Source organism: Haematobia irritans, chromosome 1 (assembly GCF_050003625.1).
Source record: "Haematobia irritans isolate KBUSLIRL chromosome 1, ASM5000362v1, whole genome shotgun sequence".
In the NCBI taxonomy this organism is placed as follows: Eukaryota; Metazoa; Arthropoda; class Insecta; order Diptera; family Muscidae; genus Haematobia; species Haematobia irritans.
In genome coordinates, this window is record NC_134397.1 from 143,410,369 (window position 1) to 143,437,354 (window position 26,986).

The 26,986-nt window shown below is 33.9% G+C and overlaps 1 long non-coding RNA gene across 1 annotated transcript in view; it reads left to right on the plus strand.

The window, feature by feature from the left end:
• The first annotated feature begins 11,061 nt into the window (after positions 1-11,061).
• LOC142242645 (uncharacterized) overlaps positions 11,062-26,986 on the plus strand; it is a 36,246-nt gene continuing 20,321 nt past the window's right edge. The window contains exons 1-2 of the long non-coding RNA XR_012724160.1: positions 11,062-11,156; positions 11,220-11,314. This is a non-coding gene — a long non-coding RNA (uncharacterized LOC142242645). The remainder of the gene's footprint in view (positions 11,157-11,219; positions 11,315-26,986) is intronic.

Below are 26,986 nucleotides of genomic sequence, written 5' to 3' on the forward strand. Positions count from 1 at the left end.
TATAAAAACTCGTGTAAGTGTGTAAGAAAATGATGAAATAACGCCTTGATTTGAAATCTATATTCTATAGATTTTTAGCCCCATTAGTAATGGGGGGATATTACTATAACCAGTGTGCTTTCTACCCATTCAAGAAATGAAATCGGAAATTGTATCGGTCGAAAGACCGATAAAAATTCAATTCGATACAGATATTAATGGGCATAAAATACCACTGGATTTTTATTTTCAGGGAAATCGGATACAAATGTAGCTTTATAAAAGAAAACAGCATAACTAGGCCGTTTCTGCTTATTTGCTTTCGAAATATACAGTTTGTTGCCACTTTTATGCAAAATTCTTCTTACAGTACTGACGCTTACGGTTTTCTCAGTCTCTATTGTGATCTTTTTAGCTATCTCCACCTCATTTGTGCCAGGATTTTTTTGACTGTGGAAACAATTTGTCTTGCATCCCTCTAACTTAATCGTTTTGGTCGGCCTGGCTGCTTGGAATTGTCCAATAGATGGAATATGGTCACCTCAAACATGTTTCAAGAGCAAAATGTTATTTTTGGATGGTTACTATGTAACATGTTCACCGCAACCATGTTATTTTTTCAGAAATTATGTATATGTGTTCGGAAAGCATGTTATGTTTGGCGAGAAAATAACATTTTTGCGACAAACATGTTACATTGTCACCATCCAAAAATAATATTTTGCTCTTGAAGGTTAGGTAGGTTAGGTTATGTTAGGTTAAGTTAGGTGGCAGCCCGATGTATCAGGCTCACTTAGACAATTCAGTCCATTGCGATACCACAGTGGTGAACTTCTCTCTTATCACTGGGTGCTGCCCCATTCCATGTTAAGCTCAATGATAAGGTACCTCCTTTTTATATCCGAGTCCGAACGGCGTTCCAAAATGCAGTGAAACCACTTAGAGAAGCTTTAAAACACTCAGAAATGTCACCAGCATTACTGAGGTGGGATAATCCACCGGTGAAAAATTTTTTGGTGTTCGGTCGAAGCAGGAATCGAACCGACGACCTTGTGTATGCAAGGAGGGCATGCTAACCGTGACTTTTGATACGTAACCACTAAATATCTAATTTGAGGAAACTCGGATAAAAATTAGATTTTCTAGAGGCCCAAGATGTCAAACCGGAAAATCGATCAATATGAGGGCTATAACATACCAGAACATGGACAGATATGCATCATATTCGCCACAACTATTTGTTGTCCTAGAATGCCTCCAGATTTCCAATTTTGGGAAAATCGTATAAAAAGTCAGGTTTCTAGAAGCCGATTCGGGATGTTGGTTTATATGGGGGCTATATCAAAACATGGAACGACACGATACACGATACACAATATTGGCATGTCCATTTTTATACCCTCCATCATACGCTTTTAACTGCAAGTAGAGGATGCTGATGAGGAATGTGGTAATTCCGAAACAGCTGTACATCCAACCATCTTGCAGTCTATAGGGCTTTGCCCAAATAAATTTAACAAGCATACTTTTCCTCTGTTGGTTAAGCTACACTTGTAGTTTAGTCAATGCATGGTTTTAAACTGAAATCAAAAACAAAAACAATGATTAAAGAAAACCAATATATATATGGCCGTAAGTTCGGCCAGGTTGAATCTTATGTACCCTCCACCATGGATAGCGTAGAAACTACTACGAAAGACTGTCATCCACAATCGAATTACTTGGGTTGTGGTATCATAAATCATTTTCTAAATTGCAAGTTAGTCCAAACGTGGTATATATTAAACAAAAAAGGTATTTGGGAGCCAGAGTTGAAATATGTGGGTCTCTTATATGGGGGCTATATACAATTATGAACTTGATATGGACCAATTTTTGTGTGATTGGGGATCGATTATATATTACTATAGACCGATTTTATATATAACTATAGATCGATATGGACCTAGTTAGGCATGGTTGTTAACGGCCATATACTAGCACAATGTACCAAATTTCAACTGACTCGGATGAAATTTGCTCCTCAAAGAGGCTCCAAAACCAAATCTCGGGATCGGTTTAAATGGGGGCTATATATGATTATGTACTGATATGGACCACTTTTGGCATGGTTAAATATCATATACTACCACCACGTACCAAATTTCAACCAGATCGGATGAATTTTGCTTCTCCAAAAGCCACCGGAGGTCAAATCTGGGGATCGGTTTATATGGGGGCTATATATAAATATGGACCAATTTCGACCAATTTTTGCATGGGTGTTTGAAGCCATATAATAACACCACGTACCAAATATCAACAGAATCAGATGAATTTTGGTCTTCCAAGAGGCTCCGGAGGTCAAATCTGGTGATCGGTTTATATATAATTATGCACCGATGTGGATCAATTTTAGCATGGTTATTAGAGACCATATACTAACACCATGTACCAAATTTCAGCCGGATCGGATGAAATTTGCTTCTCTTAGAGGCTCCGCAGGCCAAATCGGGGTATCGGTTTATATGGGGGCTATCTATAATTATGGACCGATGTAAGCTAATTTTGTATGGTTGCTAGGGACCACATACTAGCACTATGTACCAAATTTCAGCCGGATCGGATGAAATTTGCTTCTCTTAGAGCAATCGCAAGCCAAATTTGGGGGTCCGTTTATATGGGGGCTATACGTAAAAGTGGACCGATATGGCCCATTTGCAATACCATCCGACCTACATCAATAAAAACTACTTGTGCCAAGTTTCAAGTCGATAGCTTGTTTCGTTCGGAAGTTAGCGTGATTTCAACAGACGGACGGACGGACATGCTCAGATCGACACAGAATTTCACCACGACCTAGAATATATATACTCTATAGGATCTTAGTGCAATATTTCGATGTGTTACAAACGGAATGGCAAAGTTAATATACCCCCATCCTATGGTGGAGGGTATAAAAAAGAAACCAACAATAACAAAACAAAAGCACTTTTCTATATAAAATGGAATAAATCCCATTTTATACCTTAATTCGTTAAAATTTATAAAGGGTTTAACCCCAAACAATTGATACATACGACTTGGGGGTATTAACTCTTTTGAACCGACTAAACTTGAAAGCATTGTAGACACCCAAAGTTGAACATATCCGCTCACAATTGCACAGGGACAATTTTATAATTTGTCAACCATATTGACCACATTTATTTCATATGCTCATTCAAGTAACATCCTCAAAAAATGTCCCCTACTGCTGCAGAAATAAAAAAGCAACTTAACAGTAAGAATAACCACGCTATCATCTCAAACAGCAATTTCCTTATTACTGACCAAAACAATAAAATGAAATTTCACGCAAACGACAGAGAAACGTATGAGATGAAGTCAAGGCATTGTAAGTAAAATGTGGTGTAGGTACAACCATCGAATTCTGCTTAGTAAAAGCAGCATTTCGTGCTCCGTTGAACAACGAAGACATCCCTGCATTTCCACAATTCAACAACGTAGTCGTAGATATCACAAACATACTTTTCCAGTTATGGACCCTCTAGGAAGAGGGTATTGTGTGCGAACATCTTCAGTTTCTGGGCCAACAACATAAATTTACCACTTAAACAACAATCAGATTGAAAATTTCAATTGTAAAATATTGTTGGCGAGGTGACCAATTGAGGGGTTAGCCTCCAACTGTTCTTACCATGAATGAAATCCCAGTTAACTTGGATGCCAGTAATGCTGACTACCATTTGTCCATATTTCGCTGTGACTTTCCGGTCAAGGAAGAACAGTCGTTTTCCTTGTCTTCTGTATTCTCTATTGTATATACATGTATGTTAATTAACTGTATTAAAAAATATAAAAAAAAATAAAATAATATTGTATTAAAAAATATATTAAATTATTTTTACATCATTTAAAATACGTCAAAGTTTTTCACAAAAATAATAAACTATTCAAGAATAAAAAGGCTGCTCAAACTGAACCTGATTTTGTCAATCTGAACCCCATGTTCTCAAAGATGGCCTATAAGTCACAATATTCACTTGAAATGCAACCTGTTTCAATACAAATGAAACCATTTTGAAGGCAATTGAAACTTTTTATACCCTTCACTATATGATGGGAGTGTAATGACTTTGTTATTCCGTTTGTAACACATCGAAATATTGGTGTCAGACTCCATAATTTCTGGTTAAATTCTGAGTCAATCTAGTGACGCCCGTCCATCTGTTGAAAATAAGTTAACTTTCGAACGATATAAGCTACCTATTTGAAACTTGATACAAGTACCCACCCTTTTTTTGGTGCGGAAGTGGTCTATAATTTGACGCTGATGGGGTTGTCATACGATGGATGTCCACCATTTCAACATTATTTGCACTGAATTTGCATCACTTTTTAAGGGGTTACCAAAATACAGTGTTTTCGATATGAATTATAAAATTCTATGATATTTTACCAAATAAATACTTTTTAAACCTTTTTATGATTTTTAAAACATTCCAGCACTTTTCTTTGACCTCCAGAAAGGTATTTTCTTCCAACGAAAGCACAAACCTGAATGAAGAAACACCTGTTGCTTCAAATTCTGTAAAATTATTTTGATATTTAACTTACGGTTACCTATTAAATTGCAACATAGGGGCTTATCAAAGGTCTCTCTGATTAAACAAGTATATACGGCCTTAAGTTCGGCCAGGACGAATCTTATGTACCCTCCCCTATGGATTGCATAGAAACTTGTACTAAAGACTGTCATCCACAATCGTTACTTGGGTTGCGGTAACACTTACCGATGGCAAGGTATCTTAAAACTTCTTAACAGCGTCTTCTCAATTGTAGGTTAGTCCATACGGGGTATATATTAAACAAAAACAAAGCCGATTAAATATAATTCAGTTTGACAAAATTTTCTATAGAAATAAACTTTCGACAAAATTTTCTATAGAAATAAAATTTTGACAAAATTTTCTATAGAAATAAAATTTTGACAAAATTTTCTATAGAAATAAAATTTTGACAAAATTTTCTATAGAAATAAAATTTTGACAAAATTTTCTATAGAAAGAGAATTTTGCCAAAATTTTCTATAAAAATAAAATTTTGACAACATTTTCTATAGAAATAAAATTTTGACAACATTTTCTATAAAAATAAAATGTTGACAAAATTTTCTATAGTAATAAAATTTAGACAAAATTTTCTATAGTAATAAAATTTAAAAAAAAATTCTATAGTACTAAAATGTTGACAAAACTTTCTATAGTAAAAAAATGTTGACAAAGTTTTCTATAGTAATGAAATTTTGACAAAATTTTCTATAGAACTAAAATTTTGGTAGATTATTTTTTGGGATCGGCTCTATATAACTATAGACTGATATGGACCAATTTTGGCATGGTTGTTAGCGGCCATATACTAGCGCAATGTACCAAACTTCACCACATACCAAATTTCAACCGGATCGGGTGAATTTTGCTCCTCCAAGAGCTCCGGACGTAAAAACTGGTGATCGATTATATATAATTACATAATTATATGTAGCCCCCATATAAACCGATCCCAAGATTTGAACTCCGGAGCACCTTGGAAGAGCAAAATTCACCCGATGCGATTGAAATTTGGTACGTGGTGTTAGTATATGGTCTCTAACACCTATCCAAAAATTGGTCCATACCGGTTATATATAATTAAGACCGGTATGGACCAATTTGTGGATAGGTGTTAGAGACCATATACTAACACCACGTACCAAATTTAAATCGCATCGGGTGAATTTTGCTCTTCCAAGGTGCTCCGGAGTTCAAATCTAGGGATCGGTTTATATGGGGGCTACATATAATTATGGACCGGTATCGACCAATTCCTTCATGGTTGTTAGAGACCATATACTAACACCACGTACCAAATTTCAACCGAATCGGATGAAATTTGCTTATCCACGGGGCTTCGGAGATCAAATCTGGGGATCGGTTTATATGGCGGCTATATATAATTATGGACAGATGTGGACCAATTTTTGCATGATTATTAGATACCATATACTAACACCATATACCAAATCAGATGAAATTTGCTTCTCTTAGAGGCTCCGGAGGTCAAATCTGGGGATTGGTTTATATGGGGGATATATATAATTATGGACCGATGTGGTCCATGTACCAATTTTCAACTAGATCGAATGAATTTTGCTCCTCCAAGAGGATCCGCAAGCCAAATCTGAGCATCGATTTATATGGGGGCTATACGTAAAAGTGGTCCGATATGGCACATTTGCAGTACCATCCGACCTACATCAATATCAACTACTTGTGCCAAGTTTCAAGTCGATAGCTTGTTTCGTTCGTAAGTTAGCGTGATTTCAACAGGCGGACGGACGGACGGACATTCTCAGATCGACTCAGAATTTCACCACGACCCAGAATATATATACTTTAAGGGGTCTTAGTGCAATACTTCGATGTGTTGCAAACGGAATGACAAAGTTAATATACCCCCCATCCTATGGTGGAGGGTATACAAACTGAGCAAATGAGAACATGAGCTTTTTTATGCCGTTACATTTTTTGTGACTTGTTGTCGAAAAATTTATAAATTCGCTTACGACATAGGGGCTTTTAAAGGTCTCGCAAATTAAAGGAGTTAGCTATGGGAATATGAGTTGCTTTTTAAAAAAAGTTTTATTTTGCCTCGTTCCAAGAACACATTGTAATTCAAAATACCAAACAAGGCTTATTAGGAGTACTTTACAAATGTATCTTCAAACTCATGCTCCAAAACCAAATTTGGGGATCGGCTTATATGGGGGCTATATATGAATATGGACCGAAAAAAACCAATTTTGGCATGGCTGTTAAAGACCATATACTAACACCAAGTACCAAATTTCAACCGGTTCGGATGAATGGTGCTTCTCCAAATCTGGGGACCGGTTTATATGGGGGCTATATATAATAATGGACCGATATGGACTAATTTTTGCATGGTTGTTAGTGTCTATATACTTACACCAAATACAAAATTTCAACTGAATCGGATGAAATTTGCTCCTCCAAGAGGCTCCAAAACCAAATCTGGGAATCGGTTTATATGGGGGATATATGTGAATATGGACCGAAATAAACCAATTTTGGTAAGGTTGTTAGAGACCATATACTAACACCTCGAACCAAATTTCAACTGGATCGGATGAATTTTGCTTCTCCAAACGACTACGGAGGTCAAATCTGGGAACCGGTTTATATGGTGGCTATATATAATTATGGACCGATATGGACAAATTTCTGCATATTTATTAAAGACTATATACGATGAAGCAGCATCCAAATATGGGGGCTATACGTAAATGTAGTAGAATATGGTCCATTTGCAATACCATCCGACCTACCTCAATAACAACTACACCCTCAAAAAAATCGCTTCTTTAACGTATGTTCCAAACATATTTTGCAGGAAGCACATATATTATTGGATACTGCCGAAACATTAATATGTTTGTTTTATGTGAACATATTATATGTTTGGAAGCATTTTGAGCCCAAAAATATTATATACTTGGAAGAATTTTTCCGATTGTGCTCATTGCCCAACATAGTCGTAATTTTCAATTCCTTTTTCTGTAATACAAATAATGTTGAAGAAATTATTGACTTTTATAAATTTTTTAAATTTTGCCTTTCGCCTGCACGGAGAATCGAAGCGAGGACCATACAGTTTGTAAGACAACACACTATCCACTGGACTAATTAGCTGTTATAGTCACCAGTAGATAATTATCGTTATAAGTTACATTTATATAGCATAGTTTGCAGCGCCCACGAGCCCATGCAAACATAACATTATTTAACAGAAACTTACATTTGTTTGTCACGTGGAGCAGTGGTTAGCATGTCTGTCTTGCATGCAAAGGGTCGTGGGTTCAATCCCTACTCCGACCGAACACTTTTTTTTAATTTACACATTTATATTTATACTATATTACATTTTTATAATGAAACTTCGAAATGTGGGTTATTAATCATTTTACTGTCCCAACTCTAAAAAGAGTATAGTGCCCTTTCGTTATTTTTATGGAGACCCCTGATTTCTTTTAACGAACCAAGAAAAAAATTATGCCCATAATGCCAAAATGGTAAACAAAACACATGTCCACACATACCTAAAATGCTGCTCTCAAGGCGAAAACATATGCTGTTTGTTTTTCAAATGTCTATTCTCTTGGTTCCGAATGTCTATTCTCTTTATTCAAATTAAATAATATTTAGACTTAAGCATATCAAATTTTTGGCCTTATCATAAAACAGTTTTCCGAAACAACATAAAAGCGGTTTCACAGAAATTGTTCTCTTTTGATTATTTCTCTGTGCTATGTTGATATCTTTCGTCAACTCTCCCGGTTTCCATCTCTATTTTTTTCTCTATACTCTCTCTGTCGCTTTGAATAAAATATCACAACATATGTATGTTTAGTCGAAATTTGTAAATATATATAAGTTTGCATTTACACATATGATTTTTATGAAACATTCATGTGTTACAAACGGAATGACAAAGTTAATATACTCCCCCCGCCATCCTTTGGTGGAGTGTATAAAAATGATCTAGATGCTTAATGCAGTTAAAATACGAATTAAAATATTTTTTATTTAAAATAGCTTCATATTACTTTTAACATGTGATTTAAAAAAAAAATTGTTTGGTTTGCATAGTTTGCAAGGAGCAAAGGCGCGCATTAACCGATGTAAAGAAACTTTATTTAAATGAAACATACTTTCTTAAAAAGACAACGTTTGGAAATAGAAATAATGTAATTGTACATATTTTCCAAAAATATTCGCAAGATTTCGAAAAATGTCCGGCAAAACATACTACATAGTAAAAATTTATTATATTTTACTATATTAAATTTTTTACTATGAAACTTCAAAATGTGGTTTATAAAAGATCTAATGTCGGAAAAGAACTGTACTGTATACAAACGGAATGGACTGTGATTTTAGAAAAATATATATATTTTTATTTAAAATATTTGAAAATATATTATTTATAAAAAAAACAAATTTTTAACAAAAACATCTTTTTTGTGCTAAAAGTTATACATTTTCGAAGACATTCCAAAAACTCTAACTAATGAACAATATTTTCGATACACATATTCCAAACGTTTTTTTCTTTGCGTGTATATGGTTATAAGATTAATTTAGAACTAATTTCAGCAAAGTAATATCTCAATTCTATAAAAGGGAATTTGTTTAATCAGTACACCATCTATTATTGTGAATGAAGCTTTTTGTGCCACTTTTTAGAAACAGTAACTCTGCTTGCAATTTATCATCACAGATCATAGCATAAATATTATTTTCGTAGACATCCTCCAATAAATCCTTCTTGTTTGATTTGCCATTCTTTGCTGTAGCATTGTCGAAAACAACAAATAAAGGAGAAGAAAAATTAAATGAAGTTATCGCAAAGCATACAGTGATTTTCTTGACTTAGGAGGATTTAGTTTGATCTATTTTTATCAGCATTTAGCGGCAGAACTTCATTTGTCCTAAATGGACTCGACTTTAATTTATTACTGTCAACAATCACCCAACAGCGACCAACAAATGGGCATGTGCGATAATTGGTGGCTTAAGCTGGCAAAAGAATAACGAAATATGACAGAACAAAAACACAATACAGAGGTTGACATTACGCTAAGCCATATTAATTGTGGATTGAATTGTCAGTGGAGGCCAAATGGTGTGGGTAATATTTATAATTCAAACAGAGCAAACATGGCTGGTGGTGGATTTATATAGCGATTAAAAAAAAACAACAAAGACAGATTAGAAGGGAGTTTATGACTCCCCTTGCTAGATATATAAACAAGAAAGGAAAGTCGGGCGGGGTCGACTACAGGCTAGATGTTACGTATGCAACAAGGTAAAGCCCTATATATATTTGTATACCCTCCACCCTAGGATGGGGGATATGTTAACTTTGTCATTCCGTTTGTAACACATCGAAATATTGCCCTAAGACCCCGTCTGTTGAAATCACGCTAACTTCCGAACGAAACAAGCTATCGACATAAAACTTCGCACAAGTACTTGTTATTGATGTAGGTCGTATGGTATTGCAAATGGGCCATATCGGTCCATAATTATATTTAGCTCCCATATAAACCGATCCCCATATTTGGCTTGCGGATCCTTTAAGAGAAGCAAATTTCATCCGATCCGGCTGAAATTTGGTACATGGTGTTAGTATATGGTCTCGAACAACCATATAAACATTGGTTCATAATTATATTCAGGCCCCATATAAACCGATCCCGGAGCCTCTTGGAGGAGTAAAATTCATCCGATCCGGTTGAAACTTAGTACGTGCTGTTAGGTCTCTAACAACCATGCGAAAATTGGTCCATATCGGTTCATAATTATAAATAGCCCCCATATAACCCATCCCCAGATTTAAACTCCGAAGCCTCTTGAAGGAGCAAAATTCATCCGATCTGGTTGAAATTTGGTACATTGCACATATACTAGTGCCATATACCAGGCCGATAACAACCATGCCAAAATTGATCCGTTTCGATCTATAGTTATATATAGCCCCCAGATAAACTGATCCCCAATTACAGAAAAATCACGATTGCCACTCGAACCAAAAATAAGCTACCAAAATTTTATTGTCATAGAAAATTTTGTCAACATTTTATATTTCTAAAGAAAATTTTGTCAAAATTTCATTTCTATAGAAAATTTTGTCAAAATATAAAAAGAAAGAAAGAAAAGAAAATTTATGAATGGAGAGGAATATATTGCAAAATCTTCCAAAACATCAAGAATTCTACCAATCTACCAAACAGTAAAAAATCTGCCATTTTTGGTAGACTCGTGTTCATAATTGTGTATAGCCCCCATATAAGGCGACCCCCATATTTCAATTCTGGCTCTACAATTACCACACAAAAGTTCATATAGGTTCGTAATTATTTCTTCCCTATATATACTGGTCAAGAACTGAATATATACGCATTTAATCGACATTTATTTTGTCTAATATATGTATATCCCGCATGGACTAACTTACAATTTAGAAGATGATATTAAGAAGTTTTAAGATGCCTTGCCATCGGCTGCAACCCAAGTAATTCAATTGTGGATGACCGTCTTTAGTAGAAGTTTCTACGCAAACCTTGGTGGAGGGTACATAAGATTCGGCATGGCCGAACTTACGGCCGTATATAATTGTTTTATTTTATTTTTCAGAAGCAACAAATAACTTCCAAATTCAAGATAAAAGAGGTCCGTTTTTAAACTAAGGCTGAAAGTTTTGAACGCACTTTTTTCTGGGACTACGTGATGTAAGTATCGAAATCGAGCCTTGTGTAGGAGAAAAATTCATCCGATGTGGTTGAAATTCATTACGTGCAAAAATTGGTGCATATTGATTCATAATTTTATGTAACTCTAATATAAACCGACTCCCAAGATTTTATTTGTGGAGCCTCATGGAGGATAGGTATTGAATCATATATGAAGATATATAAGTATTGGATCATCCTCCATATGTACTAAGTTACAATTTAGTAGGTTTAAAGATGCCTAGCCATCGGCAACTGTTATCACAACCAAAGTAAATCGGGACAGGTTTTATTGGAACTTTTTTAAATGTTTTAAAGAAATTCTGCCCAGCCCAATGCAATTTTTATACCCACCACCATAGAATGGTGACGGGGTATGATAAGTTTGTCATTCCGTTTGTAACGCATCGAAATATCGATTTCCGACTATATAAAGTATATATATTCTTGATCAGGGAGAAATTCTAAGACGATATAAGCATGTCCGTCTGTCTGTCTGTCTGGCTGTCTGTTGTAATCACGCTATAGCATTCAATAATGGAGCTATCGTCCTGAAATTTGGCACAGAATCATCTTTTGTCTGCGCGCAGGTCAAGTTCGAAGATGGGCTATATCGGGCCATGTTTTGGTATAGCCCCCATATAAACCGACCTCCCGATTTGGGGTCTTTCGCTAATAGAAACCGTAGTTTTCATCCAATTTGCGCGAAATTGAAAATCTAGAGATATTTTGGGACCTTGAAGAGGTGTGCCAAAAATGGTGAGTGTCGGTCCATGTTTTGGTATAGCCCCCATATAAACCGACCTCCCGATTTGGGGTCTTTCGCTTATAGAAACCGTAGTTTTCATCCAATTTGCACGAAATTGAAAATCTAGAGGTATTTTGGGACCTTGAAGAGGTGTGCCAAAAATGGTGAGTGTCGGTCCATGGTTTGGTATAGCCCCCATATAAACCGACCTCCCGATTTGGGGTCTTTCGCTTATAGAAACCGTAGTTTTCATCCAATTTGCGCGAAATTGAAAATCTAGAGGTATTTTATGACCATAAAGAGGTGTGCCAAAAATGGTGAGTGTCGGTCCATGTTTTGGTATAGCCCCCATATAGACCGATCTCCCGATTTTACTTCTTGGGCTTATAGAAACCGCAGGTTTTATTCAATTTACCTGAAATTGGAAATCTAGAGGTATTGTAGGACCACAAATACGTGTGCCAAAAATTGTGAGTATCCGTCCATATTTTGGTATAGCCCCCATATAGAGCGATTTCCCGATTTGGGGTCTTGGGCTTATAGAAACCGTAGTTTTTATCCAATTTGTCTGAAATTGGAAATCTAGAGGTATTTTAGGACCATAAAGAGGTGTGCCGAGAATTGTGAGTATCGGTCCATATTTTGGTGTAGCCCCCAAATAGTATCAATTACTATTTTTATACCCACCACCATAGAATGGTGACGGGGTATAATAAGTTTGTCATTCCGTTTGTAACGCATCGAAATATCGATTTCCGGCTATATAAAGTATATATATATTCTTGATCAGGGAGAAATTCTAAGACGATATAAGCATATCCGTCTGTCCGTCTGTCTGGCTGTCTGTTGTAATCACGCTATAGCATTCAATAATGGAGCTATCGTCCTGAAATTTGGCACAGAATCGTCTTTTGTCTGCGCGCAGGTCAAGTTCGAAGATGGGCTATATCGGGCCATGTTTTGGTATAGCCCCCATATAAACCGACCTCCCGATTTGGGGTCTTTCGCTTATAGAAACCGTAGTTTTCATCCAATTTGCACGAAATTGAAAATTTAGAGGTATTTTGGGACCTTGAAAAGGTGTGCCAAAAATGGTGAGTGTCGGTCCATGGTTTGGTATAGCCCCCATATAAACCGACCTCCCGATTTGGGGTCTTTCGCTTATAGAAACCGTAGTTTTCATCCAATTTGCGCGAAATTGAAAATCTAGAGGTACTTTATGACCATAAAGAGGTGTGCCAAAAATGGTGAGTGTCGGTCCATGTTTTGGTATAGCCCCCATATAGACCGATCTCCCGATTTTACTTCTTGGGCTTATAGAAACCGCAGTTTTTATTCAATTTACCTGAAATTGGAAATCTAGAGGTATTGTAGGACCACAAATACGTGTGCCAAAAATTGTGAGTATCCGTCCATATTTTGGTATAGCCCCCATATAGAGCGATTTCCCGATTTGGGGTCTTGGGCTTATAGAAACCGTAGTTTTTATCCAATTTGTCTGAAATTGGAAATCTAGAGGTATTTTAGGACCATAAAGAGGTGTGCCGAGAATTGTGAGTATCGGTCCATATTTTGGTGTAGCCCCCAAATAGTATCAATTACTATTTTTTAAATTAAATTGACTAAACCAGACTAAACAAAATAATAAAGGAGCTTTAGTTATTCAACTAAATCAAAAGTTCAACCACAGATTTATTTTATAAATACCAGATTAAAAACATTGCCATCGGCAACTGCTACCACAACCAAAGTAATTCGATTGTGCATGAAAATCTTTAGCGGAACTTTCTGCTGTGTATATACTTGTTTAATTTTTAGAAAAATGTAAAATCGTAAATAGGTTTTCAAATTCTGGGGGGGGCTAAAATTTTTCTGGGGGGGTCTAAGCCCCCTCCCCAGAGGCCTTCCTACGCTTATGGTCCCCATATAAAACGACCTCCCGATTTGGGGTCTTGGGTTTATAGAAACCGTAGTTTTTATCCAATTTGTCTGAAATTGGAAATCTAGAGGTATTTTGGGACCATAAAGAGGTGTGCCGAAAATGGTGAGTATCGGTCCATATTTTTGTATAGCCCCATATAGACCGATTTCCCGATTTTACTTCTTGGGCTTCTAGAATCCGAAGTTTTTATCCTATTTGCCTGAAATTGGAAATCTATAGGTATTTTCGGGTCATAAAGAGGTGTGCCGAAAGCGGTGAGTATCGGTCCATATTTTAGTATAGAAACCGTTGTTTTTATCTGATTTGCCAGAAATTGTAAATACTGATCATGAAAATTGTTTGAAACTCAATGTAAAATTTCCAGATTTTACTTCTACAGATTTAAGATTTCAAATCAAGACGTTATTTTATATTTTTCTTGCACACTTACAAGAGATGTTAATGATTCCTCTAAAACTCAAGCAAAAATGGTTCTTATAAATCCAGAATCTGATATAGTCCTCATAGGTGAAATCTTTAAATTTATCTTCGGGAAGTATCCTCAAGTCCTCTAGCCCTCCTGAAATTTCAAAGGAAACCCTAATATCTGGTTCATGGTGGTGGGTATTTAAGATTCGGCCCGGCCGAACTTACTGCTGTATATACTTGTTTTCATTTCAAGTATGTCTCAAAGTTTTTTGAACTAAAAATGGGTATACATTTCAATTATCAATTATCGTCCAAAAAAGTTTAATGTTTATTTAAGCAGATCCCATAAAGCATATATATTCTGGGTCGTGGTGAAGTTCTGATTCGATCTAGAGATGTTCGTCCGTCCTTCTGTTGAAATCACCCTATGTTCCGAACGAAATAAGCCTTTCGACTTGAATAATTTGTTTTTCACGCAGAGAAGAAACATGATTGTCACAATCATATTCGAAGAGCTAAATAATATGATAGCAGCTATTTTTGCGGCGACCATGTAACATTTTAACCTGCAACCATGTTGGCTCAGTGAACATGGTTCTAAGAAAAATACAATTGTCCTCATCTAAAATGTTATTATATTGATAAAAAGAATTTTGTTTCCATTAAAAGACAATGGTCACGATCTAGAATGTTATGTTATTCGTCAAAAATGTTTTTCTTCTAGTTAAAAGAACATGGTCACAACCTAAAATGTTTTGATTTTTATGAAAAAAAAAAAAATATTCATATAATCTCATGTGTAGAAAATTTTATTTATGTATAGGTATGTATACAATATCTTTATAATATTAAATTGAGCCGACGGGCTTTTTGGGCAGAAAATAAATCAATGACTTCTTTAGTCGGCACATTTATTCGGCGATGAACCGAAATTAATGTCAATCCATTGAGTCTACTCTCGCTAGTCGAATTTCTAAGATACGTCTTTAATCTCTTCATTGTTGAAAATGAACGTTCGGATGAGCAGGGATGGAAAATGCAGTACTATAGTACTTTTTTCAATACTTTTTCAACCCGGTCAGTACCGTAGTACCCCCGCGAAGGATTTAGTACCTTTTGTGTAGACATTTTTGAGTCGATATTTATGGTACAATGGCTTTGACAAAATATTTTAATATTTTGAGAAAGTTTTTATCAACCTTAGTTGGTAATAGTCTTTTACAAATATGGCAAAACAGACATGTTCATGTGGGAAGAAAATCTCGATTTTGTAAAAGACATAGTCAAAAAGAGGATTTTATTGAACTTCAAGAATGTTTTAGTCGAAAAAAGAATTCGATTCTATATTATCGATTTTTTATTTCGGTAGAAAATGTTGCCAAAATTTTATTTCTATATAGAATTTTTGCAAAATTTTATTTTTATAGAAAATTTTGTCAAAATTTTATTTCAATTGAAAATTTTGTAAAAATTTTATTTCTATAGGAAATTTTTCCAAAATTTTATGTCTATAGAAAATTTTTGCAAAATTTTATTTATAAAGAAAATTTTGTCAAAATTTTATTTTCTTTAAAATGCAGTCTCTTGACAATAATCTTCCAGTGAAATTTTTGTTGAAATTTAGTAAAAAGTACCTTTCCGCTCAAAAAATACCTTTTTTGTACTTTCTTAAAAATTGTATTTTCCATCACTGAGTAACTGGCAAAGTGACCAAGATTTTTAAAAGAATATGCACGTTTGGAAATATCTCTTTATTGCACTCTCCAAGTGCTTCCATCGCTGAATTAGGCAGGTTCTTTTCGCAGTTTTGTGCCATTTCACACACAAAAAAAAATTTTTCTGATTCAATCACGAAATTAATTGATCCAATTAATTTTTTAATTGAAATGTCTTCAATCACAGAAATGATAGTATCAATTAAAAAATTAATTGACAGTCAAAAATTATTTGATCCAATTAAATATTTAATTGATACTATTAATTTGTGTGATCGATTTTTATTTCAATAAAAAAATTTGTTGAATCAATTAAATTTTTAATTGAATATTTTTTAAAACTCAATTAAGATTTTAATTGGAAACATTTTCGTGAAATTTTTTTGTTGTTGCTATGGCCAAACAAAGCGAGTCATATTCACAAAAAGAACAACAAACACACAAAAAGAAGAAAGACATTTTCCAAAAATTAAATTTGTGGTGCGAGAACAAAAACAATTTGTTTTTTTTTTCGACCGTCGTTTGACGGACTTTTCAACTAGTATTCTATGATTTGTGCAAGTTTTATAGGTAAGCGTTTTTCAAAATAAAACCTCCAGCTTTTCTTCAACATCTTCGATAAGATTTTTCTATGCAGCTGAAAATATATATTTATTTATATAAAAATATTCATTCATTTCGGGGGGGGGGGGGGTGGGGGGGGGGTTTGATCCCCCTCATCACCCCCTGAATACGGCCTTGCGTTCAAGCAAACATCATATATTTTTACACACTCTTTTTTTCAATTTCAACAATAAGTAATTATTCCATATTTACATCGTGCCCATCAAATGTACAAACGCAGACATCAAAAAAAAAAATGCAGAACAAAAAACAGGTACATTTTTATACCCACCACCATAGAATGGTGACGGGGGTATAATAAGTTTGTCATTCCGTTTGTGACACATCGAAATATCGATTTCCGACTATATAAAGTATATATATTCTTGATCAGGGAGAAATACTAAGACGATATAACGATGTCCGTCTGTCTGTCTGTCTGTGTGTTGTAATCACGCTACAGTCTTCAATAAAGAAGCAATCGTGCTGAAATTTTGCACAAACTCGTCTTTTGTCTGCAGGCAGGTCAGGTCAGGCCATTCGAAGATGGGCTATATCGGTCCATGTTTTGATATAGTCCCCATACAAACCGACCTCCCGATTTGGGGTCTTGGGTTTATTGAAATCGAAGTTTTTATCCAATTTGCCTGAAATTTGAAATCTATAGGTATTTTATGACCATAAAGGGGTGTACCAAAAATGGTGAGTATCGGTCCATGTTTTGGTATAGCCCCCATATAGACTGATCTCCCGATTTTACTTCTTGGACTTATAGAAACCGCAGTTTTTATTCAATTTACCTGAAATTGGAAATCTAGAGGTATTGTAGGACCACAAATATGTGTGCCACAAATTGTGAGTGTCGGCCCATATTTTGGCATAGCCCCCATATAGACCGATCTCCCGATTTTACTTCTTGGGCTTATAGAAACCGCAGTTTTTATTCAATTTACCTGAAATTGGAAATCTAGAGGTATTGTAGGACCACAAATACGTGTGCCAAAAATTGTGAGTATCGGTCCATGATTTGGTATGGTTCCCATATACAACGACCTCCCGATTTGGGGTCTTGGGCTTATAGAAACCGTAGTTTTTATCCAATTTGTCTGAAATAGGAAATCTAGAGGTATTTTAGGACCATAAAGAGGTGTGCCGAAAACGGTGAGTATCGGTCTATATTTTGGTATAGCCCCCATATAGACTGATTTCCCCATTTTACTTCTTGGGCTTCTAGAATCCGAAGTTTTTATCCTATTTGCCTGAAATTGGAAATCTAGAGTAATTTTCGGGTCATAAAGAGGTGTGCCGAAAACGGTGAGTATCGGTCCATATTTTAGTATAGCCCCCATAAGAACGATCTCCCGATTTAACTCCTTGGGTTTCTAGAAACCGTAGTTTTTATCTGATTTGCCCGAAATTGTAAATATTCTGGTATTTTAGGCTCACAAAAACGTGTATCGGATTAAGTTTTTATCGGTCCATTTGGTAATGCCTCCATATAGACCGACTTCACTTCTGGAGGGTGTAGAAGGCGCACTGATCATGAAAATTGCTTGAAACTCAATGTAAAATTTCCATATTTTACTTCTCGGGTGAAAATCCACAGATTTAAGATTTCAAATCAAGACGTTATTTTATAAATTTCTTGCACACTTACAAGAGATGTTAATGATTCCTCTAAAACTCAAACAAAAATGGTTCTTATAAATCCAAAATCTGATATAGTCCTCATAGGTGAAATCTTTAAATTTATCTTTGGGAAGTGTCCTCAAGTCCTCAAGCCCTCCTGAAATTTCAAAGGAAACCCTAATATTTGGTTCATGGTGGTGGGTATTAAAGATTCGGCCCGGCCGAACTTAGTGCTGTATATACTTGTTTCAATTACACTTTCCTTTTTTGTGTTCACATAAAACCACGTGCCATTTCTGAATAAATAAATTAACACAAAACACAGTAAATCCGTATTCTCCGTCCATTCCAAGAAACAATCAACACACGACTGACGCGCAAAATGAAAATCGTGTGTACCTGCTCAATGTTTTTATAAAATTCTTTTCGCTGCAAAACAGTTAAAAAAATTAAATGGTCCCGAAAAAATGTAAATGGTCGTTATGGCCATGTAATGGTTCTAGACATGTCTATACTTAACCTATAAAAATACCTTTTCCCCTGTAAAAAAGTAAAAACAAAAAATGAATGGTCATGTACATGATTTTCCCGACCATGTAATGGTCTCAAATTCTATTATTTAAATGATAGAACATGTTTGCGGCATTTGAGAACCATTTAAATGCTTATTGCCAACATATATTTTTCTCCGCTCGAAAATTATTTTTACATAGACAAAATATATGGTTTTCGCGACAATTACATACTCTAAATAAGCATTAAATGGATGCGGCAACCATGTCCAAACATGTTTTTTCTGTGCGTGTTATTGATGTTGGATGGTATTGCAAATGGACCATATCGGACTACTGTTATGTATTGCCTCCATATGTTATAAATCGACCCACAGATTTGGATTACGTATGCTTCTGGTGAAACAAATTTCATCTGAGCTGATTGCAATTTCGTACGCGATGTAAATATATGCTCTCTAACAACCATGCAAAAACTGGTCCATATCGCTCCATATAAAACGTTCCCGAGATTTGCCTTAGACAGCCTATTGGTAGAGCAAATCTCATCTGATCCAGTTGAAATTTGGTGCGTGATGTTAGTATATGCCCTCTAATAACAGAGCAAAACTTGGTCCATCGGCTCCGTAGCATCTTGGAAAAGCAACTTTCATCCGATACGGTTGAAATTTTGTACTTGATGTTAGTATATAATAACACAGCAAAAATTGGTCCATAACGGCCCATAATTATATATTTTGAACTCTTGGAGTAGAACATTTCATTCGATTACGGGTGGAATTCGATACGTGATGTTATTATGTATCCCCTCTAGCAACCATGCAAAAATTGGTACTTATCGGTTTATAATTATATATAGCTCCCATATAAACCGACCACCTAAGTCTTAACTTCGGAAGCCTCATGTGGGAACAGATTTCATCTGGTGAGGTTGAAATTGGGCTCTCTAATTACAATTCGAAAAATGATTCATTAAATGATATAAAACGATCAAGAAACCTTAAAATTTGCAAAATTTCATCGAAATCGGTTCAGAGTTAGATATAGCTTCTATATACATGCGTCACTTGATTTTCCAAAATTTGAATATAAAATCTTTATTTATTAGCCGATCTTACTCAAGGTTGGCAGAATATATGGTAATTGTCTATGGTACTTAATATGTCTGTGAAAAAAATCATTGAAATCATAATTCAGTCCGAGTCATCTATGGTGTTATATAGTCGGCCTCACCCACACTGAAAAAACAGGGAAAAAAAATTTAACAAAACGGTATTACAAACGCTGACTTCACGCCGACATTACAAAAATAAGTACATATTTTTTCGACAAATTCAAGAAAATTTATTCGACATAATTAATGTTTTTCACTTGTTAAAGAAAATTTTGTAGTTTGCAGGAAAAAATTGGCTTTCAAAATTGTCTTTAGTGACATATGAAGTTCAAGATGGGATTGATGTAGGTCGGATGGTATTGCAAATGGGCCATATCGGACAACTTTTACGTATAGCCCCCATATAAACCGACGCTCAGATTTGCCTTGTGGAGCCTCTTGGAGGAGCACAATTCATTCGATTTGGTTGAAATTTAGTTTACGGAGCCTCTAAGAGAAGCAAATTTCATCCGATCAGGCTGAAATTTGGAACATGGTATTAGTATATGGTCTTTACCAAACATGCAAAAATTGGTCAACATCGGTCAATAATTATATATAGCCCCCATATAAACCGATCCCCAGATTTGGTTTCGGAGCCTCTAAGAGAAGCAAAATTCATTCGATCCGGCTTAAATTTGGTACATGGTGTTAGCATATGGTCTCCAATAACCATGCAAAAATTGGTTCACATCGGTCCATAATTGTATATAGCGCCCTTATAAACCAATCCCCCCATTTGGCTTGCGGAGCCTCTAGGAGAAGCAAATTTCATCTGATCCGGCTGAAATTTGGTACATGGTCTTTAGCAAACATGCAAAAATTGGTTCACATCGGTCCATAATTGTATATAGCCCCCAATAAACCGATCCCCAGATTTGACCTCCGGAGCCTCATGGATGACCAAAATTCATCCGATCCGGTTGAAATTAGGTACGTGATGTTAGTATATGGTCTCTAACAACCATGCAAAAATTGGTCCATACAGGTCTTAATTATATAATCCCCATTTAAAACGATTCCCAAATTTGACCTCCGGAGCTATTGGAGGAGCAAAATTCATCCGATCTGGTTGAAATTTGGTACGTGGTGAAATTTGGTACATTGCGCTAGTATATGGCTGCTAACAACCATGCCAAAATTGGTCCATAGTTATATATAGCCTATTGTCAAAATTTTATTACTATAGAAAATTTTGTCAAAGTTTTATTTCTATAGAAAATTTTGTCAAAGTTTTATTTCTATAAAAAAATTTTTCAAAATTTTATTACTATACAAAATTTTGTCAAAATTTTATTCCTATAGAAAATTTTGTCAAAATTTTATTTCTATAGAAAATTTTATCAAAATTTTAATTCTACAAAAAATTTTGTCTAAATTTTATTTCTATAGAAAATTTTGTCAAAATTTTATTTCTATAGAAAATTTTGTCCAAATTTTATTTCTATAGAAAATTTTGTCAAAATTTTATTTCTATAGAAAATTTTGTGTAAATTTTATTACTATACAAAATTTTGTAAAGTTTTTATTTCTATACAAAATTTAGTCAAGATTTTATTTTTATAGAAAATTTTGTCAACATTTTATTTTGTCAAACTGAATTATGTTATTTTAAAGACGTTTTTTACTTGAAACATAGCATAATTTCTACTGGAAATGGAGTCTGAATTTGGAAATTAAAGTTGTCGTTAACTCGTTTTTAAAGGACGTTGATAGCATATGAAGAGAAAAAGCGAAAAATTAAAATTTGCTTTCTAGAAGCAAGTACACAAAACCCAAATTTAAAAGAGAATTGTGTCTTAAAAGTATCCTTACTTGTATTCTCCGCTTCTTTGGCTCCGAATCAATACCAACATTTTTAAAGTAAAGACAAACCCTTTGGAATTTTTTTTCAGTGTAGGAACTATAGGTGATTTTGCACCTACAAAGTTAGTATGCCACTAATATTGAGTCCATTATTAATAAAGAGGAAATCGCTCAATTAGTTGTGGTTAATAAATCCAAATTTGTAAAATTCGGGCAATATTATTATGTAACAGCTACATGTATGTCTAAATACGATGGGTTATTACATCGAAATTTGTAATTTGAGTAACATTGGTAAATAAATAAGAGTATTATGGCATGCCCGGTTCCAAAGATTTTGTCTTTACACTAATGATTTTGGTATTGATTCCGAGCCAAAGAAGCAGAGAATTGAAGTAAGGATAACAGAATTGTCTTTTAAATTTTGGTTTTGTGTTCTTGCTTCTAGGAATCAAATTTTAATTTTTCGTTTTTTCTATTTTTTTCTTCATGTGCAATTAAAGTCCTTTAAAGACGTGTTAACAACAACTTAAATTTTCAAATTCAGAATCGACTTCAAGTAGAAATTATGCTATGTCTCAATTAAAAGTCGTCTTTAGAATAAAGTGTTGAAAAACGTCTCCTATTTTTAAACACTTTCTTACTTAAAGATGATTAAAGATGAAAAAAGACAATAAATTTAAAGCCAATTTCTTTATTATTGAAGAATTTTTTCCAATTATTAAAGACATGTTGGCCTTAGTCAAACAAACTTTTCTTCCATTTTGAGATACCCATTTTTAATTTGAATCACTTATTTTTAAGGGAAAACCGACTTTATAGTAAAGTTCATCGTCTTTAAGGCAAGGAAAAACTCTTTATACACAGAAAAAAATTTCCATAGTTAAACTAATGCTAAATTTAACTTATTTTTTTGGAAAAATTTATTTGCTTGTAGTTAAATTTTATTATTTTTATCGTAATTTTCCACAGCTTAATGAAATCTTACTTTCTTTAAGTATGTCTCAAAAATTTTATGAACTAAATGTGAGTATAAAGTTCAATGACCGTACACATAAGTTCAATGTGAACTAAAGCAAAAGAAGATTTTAGTACGATTCCCAAAAGTAGTAAGAATGAACTACTGTATGGTTAAAATGGTCATGATTTGGCGCCAATGGTTTTCTTCTTTACTTTTAGTTAATTTTTTCTTCTATGAGTTGATGTAATTTCGTGAACTGCAGTTAAAAAGTACAACAGGGCATTAACATTCCCTGGTTTTAACAAAACCAAAATTTAGTTCAATTTTCGTGCGTGGTAGTTCATTCTTCCTATAAAACAGTTCACTTTTTGTCGGTGTATCAGAGGAATGAGTCTTCTATGCGAAGGAAAAAAACGTATTCATATTTTAAGGACATGAAATCTTTGGCCGCACAACAATATTTTTTTTCAGTACACCGAGGTACAATTGTTAGCATGCCCGTCTTGCGCACACAGAAAAAAAAGTGTCTTGTAAATTTAAGGACCATTTTAACTTCCACATAGTTCAACAAATTTACTCTAATATAGTTCATTTTTGGTAACCACAACGAAAATTAACTTAGCTAAAGGAAAACTTATAAAAATTCAGTAAATGTTTTCTAGTTCACTAACTACGAAATGGGAAGGATTTTTCCTTAAATAAATTTCCAACACAGTAGTAAATGCATCGTTGATTCTATAATAAATATACATGGGCAATAAAAAATCTTACTAGGAAATGTGGACAATTTACTAAGAAAAAATTTTGTATGGAAAAAAATTTTTGTAGTAAAAATTAACTTAACGACATTACCGATTCGTAACCTTAACTTATAGATAGAATTCCAACTAATCAATAAACGTGCTACTGGAAAATGTGAGTGCATCATGTGAGGGAGTTTTTAGAGACATTTTGTGTATATCTCGTATGATTGTTTGTGTTTGTTATTGCGTCATTTATGCTGTTGTTGGTTGTTTTGATCCTAGAGACAATGGAATGTACCTTGTGTGTTGTTGGTATCTTTTGTGGTGAGAGTTGTTTTTTTGCAATAGCGAGATCAGAAAGGGATCGTGTGTGTGTGGAGTTGTTTTTCTTTACGGCAGCTATGTATCCTTTATGACTATTTGTGTCTTTGAGTTTTATTGCTGCATTCAGTTATGTTGATGCATTTATGAAGGGCACACGTGGATTTAATTTTGCAAAATTGTACGTGCGGTATTGGTGTTTATTAATGAAAATACATTTATTCGAAACATTTTAGAAACTGAGAAGTGAATGTGATGTTACAGAAATCAAAAACGCTTTTTATTGATTAAAAAAAAAAAAAAACAAATAATAGATTAAGGAACTGTATATTTCTGTTAATAGTTTAAAATTAGTGCGGATTTTTAATTGATTTACATAAAAAATATACAACATGAGTGGTAATAGCATGATCTATATTTATTCCACATCTGGATCACAGGTTGGAGTCTATTTTTGGAATCTATTTTTTTATGTTACGGCAATTCCTACAGGTGAGTACTAAGTTCGAGTTTAGCCGCTAAAATTAAAAATAAATCACAAAGAAAATTATAAAATTGTACGTCTTCGATAGAAATTTAAATATAACTTGATGGAGAATAGCCCAAACCAAGTTTTTTATAAAGATTATTTTTTTTTAATGGAATATTAAAGAAAACTTGTCATTAAAATTGCGATTTTAGCCTCTAAACTCGAACTTAATGTCCAACTTAAATACTAAATGCTATACTGACAAGTGGAAATTATGTCTAATTTTATAATATATTTTATTTCAAATATATTCTGAGAATAATTTCAAAAACGTCCCATTAGTCCATGGATATGATTCCAATACCTACAGGATGGATTTTTCAATAATCCATCCTGTAGGTATTGTACCGTTTTCTATAAACGGTATTTTGTCCGTTTTTAATAAAACCAAAATTTCAATTTATTAAAAATAATTTTTTTCACTTGCAGTTACACAGGTCTTGTAATGGTAATTTTTTTGAATATTCTTACTGTTTAATGCTAATTAAGCTGATATCCTTATTGGCTCTAAGAAATACTCTTGAAAACCGTAAGTTAAAAATCAATATGAACGATAGAATTAATTAATTAAAAATATTTTTCTTATATTTTGTATAACTTTGCATTTTCAGATGTTTAAAAGACAACTCCGCCCAACAAAAGTTAGCCAAAATCGATTAAATTGGACAATTCAATTGAATATAGCAACTTATGCCACATATATCTTTCATATGGATAGAAAATATGGAAATTTAAATTAATTACTTTAGTCCTATTAACATAGAATATTACTCTTTTGAAGAAGCAATTACTAACTACCGACAAGTAACTGCATCCAACGTACGAATAAAAATATTTCCTTTGTTGTATATCATAAGCCATAGTTTTGTGTAATATTATACAATTTTTTTTTTGAAATAAAATACTGGTGGTTATAGAAAATTGACTTGCTTTGTACGAAAAATTTCTTAGTTGTATAGAGGCTTGTTGTACATTTGATTCCCCGTGTAAAAATTGGTGGATCTGACCAGATATTATTAGATTTGCCGCCATATCTGATTAGATACGGTAGTATATCTAGGCAGATGTGGTCAGATCCGAAAATGGTAATATCTGATCAGATCTAATTCTAAAAGAGTTAGATCTGACCAGATCTCAAATTTGGCCCACATCTAATTATATCTAATCTGATATAATTAGATGTTAATATATCTAATTATATATAATTTTATCTACAAATTGTAACACTTCCCCGTTACATATAATATTACCCTATTTAATAAAACGAATTATATAATATACTATATTAATAATGGTAAAACTGTATTATATAAATTACTATTAATATCGTACATTTTATGTATGTTAAGTAACTTAAGTTTTAGAATTCATTAAAAACAAAAAACGAAAAAGTTAAACAATAGTGGTCTATTTACTACTTTTGTCGTTTAATCTCGCCAAGACGTTGGGACATTGCCCTCTCGACGTCTTTTTTCGATTGTGGCTCCCAATTCCGCTCTTTCGCAACCCGGAATGAAAAATCTAAAGACAGAAACAGATTTATCAGTTAATTTGAAATTTATAGATTTGGTATAAGTGTATACCTACCAACAATATCTTCTCTGGCCCTGTAATTTAGGGCAAAAACGGGTTCTAACTGTCTCTCCAAACCCTGTGCCCTTGGGGGTTGTCCAGTGAGGGTGGCTTTCTTAAGTACATTTCGTTTGAATACGCCTTCCAGCAACTTGCAAGCCACATGCGAAGCCTTGTGGGACGTCCCCAATGCCATGTTGTGAATGATGGCTCGACAATATATGTTGTTCCCAATACATATCATCTGTAAAGAAACAAAAATAAAATTATTTAATTATTCATGGTTATGTTGAAATCATTTTATTCATTATTCCATAAAACATTTATATTTCTATCAAATCTTATCAACCTATGGATGGGAAGCATCCAGAGCATTGCAAAATATTTAATTTTGTCTAAATTCATTGTTTCAAAAAAAGTAAAAGTAGGTCCAACAAAACACTTTTGACAACTATTAGATTTGCTCTTGATACTTACCTTTTCATTAAAATTGCTGCAAAGAAGCTGCTCCTCATCATCACTACATTGGACGGATTGCTCTACCGTAATTTCTGGTAAAGCCTGGCTTTGTTTTAGAGCTTCTAGTTGATCCTCCGTCTCCCTTATTTTCTTTTGCAGAACCTCAATTTCATTTTCCTGAAAGAAAAACCATTTATTTTTATATTTATATATAGATAATAACAAAACACAAAACTTACCTCGTCACTGGACGTAGTTATACGTCTTTTTATGGTTTTTTTATTTGCATTTGCATTTCATCAATATATAAAAATTGCAACAAAACAATAAACTTACCTTATCACAGCTTCTCTTACTCTTTTATCTTCCTCGAAAAATGAGAAAACATTAGATTTTTATATGAAATAAAAATATCAAACTCGCATTATCAAATATTTGATAATTTTTTTTTCAAATTTAATAACAACAGGCGTTGCTAATGGTGATAGTTATGGGGTGACATTTTTGAAAACAAAAAGACAGTTGTGTCTGAAAGTCAAGCATTTTATGAAGACACTTCAAAATGATATTT